The sequence below is a fragment of the Myotis brandtii genome, unplaced genomic scaffold (genome assembly GCF_000412655.1).
Source record: "Myotis brandtii unplaced genomic scaffold, ASM41265v1 scaffold118, whole genome shotgun sequence".
Lineage (NCBI taxonomy): Eukaryota > Metazoa > Chordata > Mammalia > Chiroptera > Vespertilionidae > Myotis > Myotis brandtii.
This window is the reverse complement of record NW_005354090.1, coordinates 641453-654666: the sequence shown is the minus strand read 5'-3', so window position 1 is coordinate 654666 and position 13214 is coordinate 641453. Positions and strand designations below refer to the sequence as shown.

Below are 13214 nucleotides of genomic sequence, written 5' to 3'. Positions count from 1 at the left end.
TCTGGTCTTTCTGATCTACTTCCCTCACCATTTGAGCTGCCTTTGACTTTCTATTTCCTCTGTGAGCAGCATTAGGGTTTTAGATTTGGAAATATTTCTGTAATGATTGATAGTCTGGTTAAATGAAAAGTAGGAGGAGAGAACATTTAGGAACAAAGACAGTTTTATTACTCTTAGGGACACACAGTAACCTGTTAAGTTGGGGAAGAAGCAGGAACCTGGTCTGGTGTGTTAGAAAGTCCTGTAAATGCTACAGCAAATGGCTTATTCTTTGCTACTGTTTAACATGCAAGCACAACTGCTAAAGGCCTTTGTTCTCGAATGGACCAGCATCTTCCTTATTTATGCAATTCTTTTGTTAGCTACAGATTTCAAGAAAATTCTCCCTATAAGAATTTTATATCATAAACTACTTTCTGGATTCATAATTTAAGTGTTTTGCTGACTTGGTTATATGAAATTTGGTGTAGATGTTTTATTTATTTCTTGACTCCAGAAAAGCCATTTTCTTCAGGAAAATATTGTTCACGCATAGTTAGTGTTGCAGCTGGGAGGTCATAGGATAGTTGAATCTCCACAGTGGAGTGGGCAGTGGAGCTATTTCCAGTATTTTGTTCTGTTCGAGTAGCAATTATGCATCTGTCTCACAGTGCCCCACCTCAACATCCCAACACCCATTATTTCAGAAACCTCCACCTAGACAGAGGCACAAAATAGAACTCGGCAGGTCCAGGTGGAAGCGGGAGGGATTGGGTAGGAGTGAGTAACGTTTTTGGTTAGGTTTCCTGAGGCTGGAGTCCTTGCCCAGCCCTGAGGATGACAGTGGGGATGTGAAGACTAAGGGTTCACGGCATGAGTTCTGGGGCTTTTGGAATCTAGTGGGGCAATGGAGGCAGGAAGAGCTGTAGAGACAGCAGCAATGGCTCTTCAAATCTTAGGGACTGGCCAGTGAGGCCAAGCCGGGCAGAAAGGCAGGGGCTGAAAAGACAACAGGAGCCTGCAAGCAGTTGCAAAGCATCTGTGGCCTCATCCTCTGGGGCTGCTACCCATTGCAGGCCCCAGTCCTTGCTGCAGCGATGTTGAACCCACATCTCCTCCACCTCCTTGCCTAGCCCCACCCAGGTGTGACCTTGAATCTTTGGCTCAGGACAGCATCTGCCTGAGGCCAGATGATGGACTTGTTCCTGGGGGTCTAAATTCTGGGGAGAGGAGCCAGACAACTCTGATGTGAAGTTCACGCCTTCACTTTCCATTTGCCCTTTCATTCCAAACCTGCTTCCTCTCCAGGTCTCTTCTGCCTCAGGGTGCTCATCTACAGGCTTCAGATTCTGAGTTGTTCTAAAGCCCTGGCTTGACTCTGTCCTTCAGAGTTCCTGCCCTCTAGCGCGGTGTGGTGCAGTGGCTCCCAGACTTTCATGAGCACACAGATTTATCTACAGCCCGGATCATAAACAGTCAGAATTCAGGGTCCCACTCTCAGGACTTCTGAGTGGGGCCCAGGCATCTGGACCTCAGAGGTTTCTGATGTAAGCAGTCCATGGGCCACACTTGGAGAAACACTAATTTAGAGAAGAGAGCATATTGGGGTATGAGAGAGACAGAACTGAGTTACTTACTGTGTTACTTGTTGAGCAAGTTAATTACCATGTCTGAGACTTTGTTTTCTCACCTATAAAATGCTAACCACTTCATAAGAGAGTTTTCAGATGTCAGTGAGATGATAGATACATTAATGTTTAGCAAGGGTTTATTTTATAGGATTTTTGGCTTCCTCTCACCCTCCTTTAACACCTGGAAAGTGGCAACAGAGACCTTCAATTCTTACCAGTCCTGGCATATCAGTGGAACCTCCCTGGCAGTGGGCAAGTGTGGAAAGGTTACAGGGTAGTCTAGAGGAGCATGTGTGTCTCCAGTGCCTGTGGCTGATCAGACAATCTGGATTTCTCAAGCGATAGCATGAAACCACTAAGAAGTCAGAGGTCAGCAATCTGCTGTCATTTTTATTTGTAGTAAACCACAGTCAGGACATACATATACACAGTACATTACAGAATAAGTCCACGGCACTCTGTGCAGGCAGACGGGCAGGCTGGAACAGGCAACCACCACCACAGAACAACATATCTGTGGGTGGGGGAGGCAGTGGAGGTGGACAAGCAAGGAGGGAAGGATCTGGACCCTGGCACTGTGCTAACTATTTACTGCCTCAGTCCCGGTTGGTAGAGCCTACATTTCTGGGCTGCAGTTAATGTGTTTTGGGACCTGTAGCTTCAACTTGTGCCCAGGGTCACCCCCAAACACTGAGGTTTAGCTAAGCTCCCTAAAAGGAAGCAGTGTTTTCCATTAGTGGGATTGAATTCTCTCCTAACACACTGGCAGTTAGAAAGGGTAAAATAGGTTTGATACACAGAAGGGAAAATACTTACACTTTAGGGATTGAGTGTGTCTGTAGATGTGTGTGTGTGTGTGTGTGTGTGTGTGTGTGTGTGTGTGTGTATACCTAGGTGGAAGGCATATCAAAGAGTTTCCTTGTAGTGTGTTTTGTTCCATGTTGGTCCCCCAAATTAGTTGATTTCTGAGCATGGCCAATCCTCAAGAGGGAAGGTAGATCTTGGCTGAGGGTTGGCAGTAGCCTTCCTAGGTCAGCAGGGCTGGGGGAAGAACCCTGCCCTCTCTCTGATGGCCTTAGTATTTGCCCCAGGTGAAGGCAAGGTCATTGAAGTGGAAAGGTCTTTAGAGCCTCCTTGTTTGGTAGATGGAGAAAGAGAGGGCCCAGAAGGCTAAAGGACATGCCCAAGGCCATGTGGCTGAGACAGGACTGTAGCCCACTCCCCGTGTTGCTCTTGTTTCCCAGGCAGGGTTCTTCATCCCTCATACCATCATGGGATGTGGAATGGCTCCCTTCCTCAGCAGCCTCTAGGGAACATTTGTCAGACTTTTCCAAGATAGAGGGGTCTGACTTGTTTTCTGAAGAAAGAGAAAAGCATCCATCAGAACCCCCTTAGCTGGTGGCTTCTTGGAATTCTGATTACTTGCTAACAATAACAACTTCTCTGTGATAGCTACCGAGCATTGAGGATGATGGTACAGAGAGGCACAAATGATTCTTCCCATTTTATGAAAGAGGGCAGCTGTGCTGTAAGCTGGGTCAGCAACTTGCTCTAGGATCCTCTTCTTTTCAGTTCACTCTCCTGCCTCTTGCTATCTAGAGAAGAAATAAATAATAAATAAAATGTTGCATTTTTTGAAATCACCTCCTTTTCAGGTGACCTAGTCACTAGACACACTGCCTCTATCAAGACTGTAAGCCAGGGAAGGGAGTGTGTGTGTGTAGGGTGAGAGATTAAAAAACAAAAAGACCATAAGCTACCTTGGTAGGTTTCCACAGATCAAAAAGGGCAATATCTGGAGCATTAGGCACTGTCCAAGTGTAGACACAGCTTACCCCTACCCAGGTGCCTGGGAGAATGGCTTTGGAGAGAAATTATGTATGTGGTGACATAGGAACCAATGCTGAATGGCCATCATTCTTTATTCAACTATAATCATCAGAGCACAGACATTATACTATGCTGGCTACCAACTCTGTATGCAAGGTTGGATTCAATGACATCTGAAGAAGGGCCTTTCCAACAGGAGGGGCCTATGATCCCTGCTCAATGGACTTTTCATGTTTATTGAAATAGTCTATCAGAAATTGTGACTCCAGTTGGGTTATACTTATGGGTTTTTGCTTACTTGTTCTGTTTTTGTTGATTTTACAGAAGCTAATCCCTCTTAACTTCCATGGCGTCTAGTCCCTTCTTAGTTCCTGATTCTGTTGTTACATGGAAACAAATATCCTTATGATCTGGATGTTCAACTATGTCACTTTGGGTTAAACTTCCTATCAGTTCTATACCCACACAGGTACTTTATGCCTAAGATGTGACTCAAAAGGTAATGAGAAAAAGAATAGTAGTAATGAACAGAGGGGTTTGAGTTAGACATTAAGGACAATTTGTTGAAGGGAGAAGTTGTGAGACACTTAAATACACCCTGAAATTGGGCTCTGGACACTGTCCTCTGATCTTTCTTGGGCCTTTTAAACACAGACTTGCCTGGAGTTAACAAAGGGGCAGATATTCTGATTTTATGTATGGACATTCTAAAAATAGAATCATGGGGGGAAAAAAGAAGAAAAATATCATGAGAATAAAAGAAGAAAAAGTGAAAGAAGCAGGAAGTAGGGGTGAGTGGAGGTTGTGAAAAGCAGAATGTGATGGGAAAAGATGAGAGGTAAGAGGACTGCATTGAGCCATGTTAAGTTAGGGGGCAGTGCCTGGCAAATAGACATTGTTAAATAACAAAATATGTATTAGTGAATAAGTGAATAATTGTATTAGTCCTCCTCTCCAGCCCCATTGTACATGTAGGAAAACACATATCATAGGACTTGCCCAGGTCCTTGTCAGTCCAGAAAGTGGAGTTGGTCCCATGTGAGAAGCAGGGATGTGCTGAGCAGAGGTTGAGGAGTGCACTTCCCGACCTGATGCTGTGTGGGCAGGAAGTGCCTTGGGTCGTGGTCTATGAACTCAGTAAGGAGACTGAGAACAAGCACCGACTGAGACCCCAATCTTCTCTGGCATTGCCTCCAGCACCTGGGCCCAGAGCAACTGAGGCAGCAGAGCAGAGCATCACATCATCATGGGTCCTCCCATTTCCTCAACGGCTGGAGAAAAACCAAGTCCTAACCTAAACCTTCCCTTCACCTCTGGGAAGCCATGTGAAACACCCACTGAGTTTGGAGGTTGGGTCGCTTCACTTCTCTTTGTTTCCTGAGTACAGTTCCCAAAAGTTTCTTCTTGGCCTCCAGAAAATGGAGTCTGGGAAAGGAAAGGAGTTCTCTCCACGTCAATTGGAGGCAGGATCAATTTCATGCAGATGACCTGCCTTTGAGAACATCCAACAGATTTCCATAAATGTCCTTTATTTTTCCTTTGTGGGGAGATGGGAACTCCCATTTATTTCATCTCTCTCTCTCTGCCCTAGACCCTGTTCACCAACATCTCAGAAGGGACATTGAAATTGGAGCCCTCTGAGATGTCAAGGAGGCTTCTGTCCTCAGATCCCATTTTATTCCTCTTATTGCTCCTCTGTGGTGATCCAAAGAGCTGAGAAAAGGAGCAGTGCCACCACGAAAGGGGCTCAACACATGCAAGTGAACTTGGTCTTTTGAATACTTATTTCCCCCCATCAGGAAGCTGTGCCAGTTTTAATCACTGGAATGTAGGAGGGAACATTATGCTTCCTCGACTACTGCTACACACGGCTAAGGCACAGCAGTACAAGTGAGCCTCTCTGTTTCGAGGAGATAGAGAAAAGAAAAATCATGTTGCCTACACAAGGCAATGGGAGGGTGCAGAGACCCGGCCACCATCCATCTCCTGGGAAGGCCTGCCAATAGCTCTTACATAAGCTCCAATGAGCTCATGTGTTTTCACACCCATCTGCAGAACCTGGGCATCAGGGCCAGGGGTTAGGCTGGAGGAAGGAGATCAGAAGAGGCTGTGTTCTTTCAAAGAAGGGGTGCTCTAGAAAGAAAACAAGTTCCTACACTCAAGATGGTGAAAATAATTTTCATTTGACTAACATGGACGTTCATTGCTCATGGCAGCAACGTTAGGCAAAGAGAAGGTGATGCTTGGTCTGTGAACGCCATGGTATGTGTAGGGGGCGGCTATAGGGTTAAGCCTGGGACTGACCTGTTGGCAAAGCCACAAATAAGTCCCAGCTTAGAGGGCACAGTCCTCTTAGCATAATTAGGCTTGACCTTTTGATGCTCCCTAGATCTTATCTGGGTAGCTAATGGGCTGTGGGAGATACAGCAAGTGCTGCCAAAACAAATGAAACTCACAAGAAAATTGTAACTATAATGACCACTACCTTGTTTACCTCTGGCTATAAAATAAAGGCTCAGCTTGCTGTCTGGATCTCTCTCTGTGGCCTCAGCCAGGCACAGGAAGATCCACCTAGACTCAGCTTATTCTCTTTGTCTGTCTTTTCTACATCCTTCGCCGCCCCCCCCTCAGGCTCACCGAACCCTTGGCTGTGCTGGCATGGCACATGAGCTTAACCCTATAGCCACTCCCTACAGTATGGGGGAAGGGAGTGTGGGGTGGAGTGTTTAATGAATCAAAGGTATGCAGATAGGCACTGAGGGGAAGGTTAAGAAAGCTTTTCCTACTTAATGTGTGGGAAGCTAGATGGGTGCTGGGTTAGGTTTGCCAGCCACAGCTGGGAATCAGGCCACGGTTGAGTATCAGGTCTTGATTTCCAGTTGTTGCCATCAGCTAGGCGGTTCTTGAATAGGAAACTCATTTCATTTATTGACTGAGACAGGATGAATATTCTGGAACCTGCTGTCTCATTTTACCTGCTTCCCTTTTGTTTGGCAGAATCACTGAGCCAGCAGACTTTTGCAAGCAAACTAACCAACATCTTGCCTATATCTTGTCCAGAACATCTGCAGTTTGCCTGCCCTGACCCCAGTAGCTAAGCACAGAGCAAGTGTAATAATACCCACTTCCCTTACACTTTGCCTCCTGAAAATAAAATCTCATCCTGCATGAGGGAGCCAACGTCTCTCAACCAGGCTTCCCAGACATTCTCTTGGGGGTTGACACACTTCCAGTTCAGTTGTGTCCCAGTGGAGGGGGAGGATCTGTCTGTACATCTCAGCTGCTTACCCCTCCCCCAGTCTAGCTCCATATTCTTCATTTATGGAGGCAATGATGAGACTGTGTTTTAATCTGATTAAATGAATCTGCAGATATGATGTTTCACCTGTCCAAAATAATACTGTGCCCAATCTTTCTGTAACTGCTAATGCTTTAAACAATTTTTATTTAAAAAATAAGAACACACAGTATTCAGGTAAATTTCTAACTCCTCCAAGTACTTTGCATTTTCTCTCCGGCATCATTCGTGCTTATAACACTTCCCAACTTAGTGTCTTCTGAGAATTTAGTTAATGTGCTGTTTACCTTTGTCTTTCCAGATCAATCAGGAACATTTTGAGTACAGCCAAACCTTCCTTAGAGTGATACCTGATTAACTTCTATTTGTGACAGCTGGAGTCAGTCAGTTGGGAAATGACTGAGCTCATATACTCAACACTCTGACATCTTTCTCCAGCAACATGGAGGACACACACAAGCTCTAACACTTAAAGGATCTCCCATGATGATGTATGTGCAATATTTTGGTGTGAGATGTCATGACATCTATAATTCACTTAAAATATTTTGATGAAAGAAAAGATAAAACAAATATGGCAAAATGATAAGAACTGTTGACTCTAAGTGACAGATATGTGGGTTCTCATTATACTCACGGCTCTGCTTTTCCATATGTTTGAATATTTTCATAATAAAAAGAAATGATTACCAGATGTTCTAATTCCAGGAAGTGTATTTAACTGGGGATGGGGGAGCTTCAGGAGGCTGATAGGGAGTGGATGGAGGTGGAAATTGCTTCATCCTCTTAGGTTTATGATCATTTCCTCAATGCCTGGTGGTAGCAGAGTATGATGACAGCAAGCCCCAAACAACAATCCACTGACATCCTCTATTATTAACACCCTCCATGCATATGTGGTTCTCTAAGTGAAAAGATTTAGTTCTCAATCCTTTTACCTCAAGAGTGTTGGGGAGAGAGGGAATATTCAACTGGAAATGTTTTCTTTTTTTGAAGATCATGCCATTTTCTGGTAACCAATAGGTACCAGTTCTCTTAAAAAAATAAAAAAGATAAACAAATAAATTCATTAATTACTGTTGTCTAGTCCCTCAACAGAAAATGCTGACTTTCTGGAATCTCTTTCTGGATTGACACGTACACTGTGGGGTTTATAAATTCTTTGCCTTTTGTACTGTCTAAGGCAGCCGTGGGCAAACTACGGCCCTCGGGCCGGATCCGGCCCGTTTGAAATGAATAAAACTAAAAAAAAAAAAGACCGTACCCTTTTATGTAATGATGTTTACTTTGAATTTATATTAGTTCACACAAACACTCCATCCATGCTTTTGTTCCGGCCCTCTGGTCCAGTTTAAGAACCCATTGTGGCCCTCGAGTCAAAAAGTTTGCCCACCCCTGGTCTAAGGTAAAAAGAAATAACCATTTTATTATCCCTTATCTTGTAATTCTTAGTAAAACTCCATTTTAAAAATAATTTATTTTGGAAAGGAAAAAATTTAAAAAAAAATTTTTTTTTGGGGGGGCATTATTTTAGAAGCAGTCTTTAACCCCAAATTATAATTCATCTAAGAGATTTTTAAAAGACCACTTCAAACTTCCATTCCACCTTTCACTATCAGTTACTAAGTCAGATGTTTGACTACCTGACCTCATTTCACTGCTCCTGATCTTTAAAAAAATTATTTTTATTTTTATTTATTTCAGAGAGGAAGGGAGAGGGAGAGATAGAAACATCAAAGATGAGAGAGAAGCATTGATTGGCTGCCTCCTGCACGTCCACTACTGGGGATTGAGCCTGCAATCTGGGCATGTACCCTTGACTGGAATCAAACCCGGGACCCTTCAGTCTGTAGGCTGATACTCTATCCACTGAGCCAAACCAGCTAGAGCTCACTGCTCTTGATCTTTAACATGGTCTCTGTGAATCTTTTAATATGACGTTTCATATTATGTGAATGCTCTGATCTCGTAGAGTTCTTCATTGGGCATTCATTGTTGGCTGTCTATTCTCTGAGTAGTGTCTTAGGATATGGCCAAGCTGGTGCCTTGGAGAGTGAACCTAAGAAAAAGGGAGGTGGGTAAGGTGTGCATGGACCTTCTGCTGCCCACATCTGCCCCTTCTCCTCAGTGTGCCTCTGTGCCCAAATGAATGGTACTTGCCACTTCTGCTCTGTGGAAGAGGGAGGAGAGAGACTTGGATTTTCAGTTTGAGAAGGAAGTCATGTACAGGGGATTGGTTTGGGGGTAGCAAATCCCTGTCACCATGCTTGAAGCTCAGAGGAACCAGTGAGGGCACCGCAGGTGTGAACATGGACTTTGAAGGCAGATACTGACAGATCTGAATCCTGGATCTTCCCCCATGAGGTTTGCTCTCATTTGTTTCTCAGTTTCCTCATTTGTCAAATGGGGAACCACATAGCACCAACCTCAGGTTCTTGTGAAGTTTAAAAGTGGTCTAAAAGTGGCTTTGGCCTGGCTGGTGAGGCTCAGTGGTTGAGTGTTGGACCTATGAACCAGGAGGTCACATTTCAATTCCTGGTCAGGGCACATGTACAGGTTGTGGGCTCAATCCCCCAGTGTGGGGGGAGGGCATGCAGGAGATAGCTAATCAATGATCCTCTCTCATCATTGATATTTCTATCTCTCCCTCCCTCTCCCTCTCTAAAATCAATAAAAATATATTTTAAAAAGTAATAGGCTTTGGACTGGACAATAAATGATAGTTGCTATTTAGGAATGATTTTATCAATGCCTGGAAATTTCTATTTTACCATTAACTCAACTTTATGCTTTAAAAATAAAAGATTCCTCAGTCCCTTTTTCCATTTTTGGACCACAGTGTTCATGCTCATCTCCCTTGCCCAAATAAATCTGCTAAAAAATTTTCAGTTCTCTATCTCTTTTCATCTCATGAATCTGTATCTTATTATGTGGGTCTCTTACTGTGTTGTAACTCCACTTGTGTGCTGTTTTTTTATTCTTTGTCAATTCTGACCTGATCTCTAAGAAGTAGAATGCAAATATTTCTATCTTTCTGTCCAAGTTGAATTTCATATTTTCTGAATCATGAAGCTGCCCTCCATGTGACCTAGAAAGCCCTTTGATGATCCATATTTAGCTGTATCCATCAGTCAACAGATGTCTGGGTAGTTAAAGGCCCCCATGAGCTCCCTCTACATCCTGTGGTTTCAAGTTCCTGAGTTGTTAGTTAAAAAGCTTTCATCCCCCTCCCCCACCTCCCTCCCTATCTATTCCAGGGTAGAAGGACAGATACTCACTATACTTACTGTACCTATTAATTCATTTAACAAATATTTACTCATTAGCTACTACACATTAAATACTGGGTTAGATGTTATCCTCTTAGCTTCCAAATTGCATTTAGAGTAGTCCTCCATATTTCCTGATTACTTCTCTAGAATCTGCATTGAGCATCCAATTAAATGGTCTCTTCTATTTGCAGTGTTTCCTGACCCTGAGAGACTTGGAGGCAATAAGCAAACTCTGATGCCTTGCTATAATGTACCTGCCCTTGCCTCCACAGATTTCAGGATAACATAGGTTGATCATTGGCTCCATCTAAGGGAGTTTAGTTAGTAGGTGAGGCTGCAGGACTCTGCTTGCCATCCTGCACCATGGACATGAAGAATAAAGTGGTAGCAAGGGTGGAATGCCCAGCAAGTGAAGTAGCTAATTTCCAAAAATCTTTGGTTTTCTATGTCCCTGGTTTCCCACAGAGATGTCCATGAAGAAAAATTCCTCTCTGTTTTTTGAGCTTTCTGGATCTTCCCATTAGATTGCTTCTCTTGGCATGTGAAAGGCAGCCTGCCATTCTGTTCTCCTGTGGAACACAGATGGCCCAGCCCACGCCTATCACTAATGAGGATCACATGCAAAGCCTTCTTGCTGGAGGTTCCTTTCCACAACCCTAGCTCTCCTTCCCCAAGCAGGCCAGTCACTGCTGACCGTGGCATTTCAGTCTGAGAAGGGTGCTTGGGGCTCTCTTACTCACAGAGATAAATAGAAAATTTATTATGTAGGCCTTGGGAAATGAGTCCCATTCAGTTAGCATTTGAAACATTGATGATTAAGGGATGACTGCCAATTTGATTGCAAGAATGAGGTAGTGGGTTCCAGCTGTCCATGGAGGTTGTTGAATTTAAATGTGGGCAAGCACTGGAAGTTCTTAAATAGGAATATGATTAGATGGATATACAGAGGTTGACCAGATAGGAGATTACAATGTCATGTAACCTCACCCAGGATGATAGCAGGGTGGGAAATAGTTATATAAGAATGTTAAAGACACTAAAATATAGTAGAAAAGCATACATTTTGATGTGAGAAAGAGCCATGTCAAATCCCAGCTCTATCACTCGCTATCTATCTGATCTTGGATAAGTACTTCACCTTTCTATATACTAATTCCTTACCTGTGAAATAAGTACAATGCCCATATGGTAGGCTACTCTAAGGTTTAAATGGGATAGCACATGAAAAGACTTTGATGCAGTGCCTTGCACCCAGTGAGCAATACATGGGAATTCTCTTTTCTGCCTCCCTTCTCTGTTTCCTCTCTGTAGTAGAAAGTTACACGATGCACTCCTATATGCTGGACTATCAGGTGAGCTAAACACAATGGCCCCATGTGCAATTCTGTACAATTTTGCTCTTCTTTTCTTTCTAAAATTTGATTGATATTCGAGATGTGGGATAGTTTCTTTTTCATTGTTATTGCAAGTCAGATGCAGGTCTGGTATTTGTGACCAGGAAAAGAATTCCAAACTGCTAATATGGACCCCGATAGAAATGCAAAATTTCTTTTTGTCTTAATACTTTAACTCATTCCTTTAATTCTCACAGCTACCAAGAAGAGATCACTACCACTGGCTGCCCTTGAGGGTACAATGAGTCAGATTAGTCCTCCCATGTATAAGTGTGGTACAACTGGTCAGTATCCACTTATTCAGACATCTCTCTGGGAGTCACTTTTCATTCTTTCAAAAAACAAGAGAAGCCAAAGTATACTGTTTAAAAAGAAGTAATAGAACTATTGATTTAACATTAATGCTTACAAAAACACTTCAACAGCTTTGAACAAGGTAGAACAACCACTGCTTGTTTCCCACCCAACTGGGTCAAGGCTTTCCCTATAAGAGCTGGTGGCTGTTCATTCCCCCACAAGGTAGCACTCGCCTTATTAGGTCAGCTCTAAGAGCAGTCATTGAATTGAGTAAAAATAGACTTCTTTACAACTGTGCTGTGTAAACCGAGTTCTGTTCTCTGGAGTTACACAGATGAAGCCTGACCCCCGTCAGCTATCATGTTTTCTCCTTAATTTCCCCCCAATCCCAATCCCTTCAGAGGGCAGAGTCCAGATCCAAGGTTCTTGCTTGAAGACATGAAGAACAATGGGAACAATCAAAGTAGTTAAACAATCACATAGAAGAAACAAGAAAGTGTCTTAAGAATGGACACTCCTTATCCAAGAAAATTACTTTTTGGAAGAATATTGCAGAGGATGTTTACTTTCATGTTCCCATCTTTCCCCAAAACAAAAAGAAGAAATAGTGGGCTTAAGGCAGGGTTTATAATCTATAGATGTTGACAGACAAATAAAGGTCCCTATGGCTCTTTACTGTCTTAGAGATAAGCCCCTGTATGCATCTCCTAGAAGGGGATCTAGTACTTGACCACAGAACCTTTTTTTTCATGGAGCATTTTATGGATACTAGTATTTTGTGAAACACATTTAGGTAATTATGGTTTCAGATATTCTGTTTGAAATAACTTCCTGATTGATTATTGCTGGATCCGGGAACTGGTGGCCAAGAAACACTAGGATGCTTCCTTGCTTGGAGAGTTGGTTTCCTTGCTTGGAGACTCTTCCTCTTTCTCCCCGTCTCCCTTCCTCTCTTCCTTTAACACTAGCATTAGGCACTCACCTGTCTGGGAGTTTTGAGGGGGGGCGGGGAAGGTAAGCCTGTGACATAGGGAATCTGGGAGTCTAGATCCTTCCCATCCACATGATTCTATTTTTATGATCCCAATTGTGGTAGTATTCCATAGAAGGTACTAGCTGGGACAGGAGGTAACTGAGAATTTTGGCCAGCAGGAAAGGGGGATGGAGATGGGAAAAGTTGATGCAATTATTTTTGGCAGGAGTTGGAACCAAAGCAGCAGGAGAGAGTAAGTTTTAAGACTCTCTGGCAAAGAAACTTCCTAATCTGTCACTGAGTATGTGTAAAAAAGTGATTAGTGGGTCTCTATATTTATCATGATTACTCACAAATATGTAATTTACATAATATATGCAGCACATTAAGTACTATGTTACCTTATATAATGTGCATATGTATAATGTATATACATGTTATGTAACGCCAGTCTGGAGGCTCTTCCAGGTTCTGCCAAGTATTTCCTAATTTATTTGGCAATTTTAACATATCTTTTCCATCTGTGGAAAGAACTCTCTT

The 13214-nt window shown here is 43.1% G+C and overlaps 1 protein-coding gene across 1 annotated transcript in view; it reads right to left on the bottom strand.

Annotated features, from left to right (window-relative positions):
• Window positions 1–1973: 1973 nt before the first annotated feature.
• Window positions 1974–13214, bottom strand: part of DGKG (diacylglycerol kinase, gamma 90kDa) — a 206171-nt gene continuing 194930 nt past the window's right edge. The window contains exon 26 of the mRNA XM_014530473.1: window positions 1974–3205. The gene's annotated coding sequence lies outside the window, so the exon portion shown is untranslated. The remainder of the gene's footprint in view (window positions 3206–13214) is intronic.